This window comes from Eimeria mitis, genomic scaffold (assembly GCF_000499745.2).
Source record: "Eimeria mitis Houghton genomic scaffold, Emh_scaff4787, whole genome shotgun sequence".
In the NCBI taxonomy this organism is placed as follows: Eukaryota; Apicomplexa; class Conoidasida; order Eucoccidiorida; family Eimeriidae; genus Eimeria; species Eimeria mitis.
In genome coordinates, this window is record NW_013573086.1 from 3,730 (window position 1) to 4,547 (window position 818).

The window sequence follows — 818 nt, forward strand, 5'->3', positions numbered from 1 at the left end:
GAAGAGCGGCAGAGATAACAACAGCTGCAACAACAACAAAATAATATAAAGAAAACAATTATTATAAAAATAAAAATAATTATATAAATAGAAATAATAAGAACAGCAACAAGAAGAAAAACAACAGCAACAATAACCCTAAACAACAGCAGCAGCAGCAGCAGCAGCAGCAGCAGCAACAGCAGCAGCAGCAACAGCAACAGCAACGACAGCAACAATAACAAAACGATAACATGAAGATAAAACAGAAAAAGAAACACAAAAAGAAACAGAAAAAGAATAAAAAAGAGAAAAAAGAAGGAGGAAAATAAGAAAAAGAAGAAGAAAACGAAGAAGAAAAAGAAAAAGAAGAAAAAGAAAAAAAAAGAAAAAAGAAAAAAAAGAAAAAGAAGAAAAAGAGAAACGAAATTGTTTTATTGTTTTGTTTTTGTTATCGTTAGATATGCAGGTGTATGCAAGAGGAATATAACTTCTCTCTTTGATTATAAATATTATATTTATAAATATAAATATAAATATAAATATAAATTATAAATATAAATATAAATATAAATATTATTTGTTTGTTGGTTTGTTGTTGTTTTTATTGTTTGCTGCTCGTGGCGTCAGTTGGGGTGTATAGGCAGCAGCAATGCAGTGTATAGACAGACGAAACAAAACTTAATTAAAAATAAATAAATAAATAAATAAATAAAAAAATAAATATATAAATAAATAAATTAATTAATATAATGAAAGAATAAATAAATTATTGTTTTAATTTATTATTTATTTATTTGACATCTATAAATATAAACCCTCATACAACAAAAAAAAAA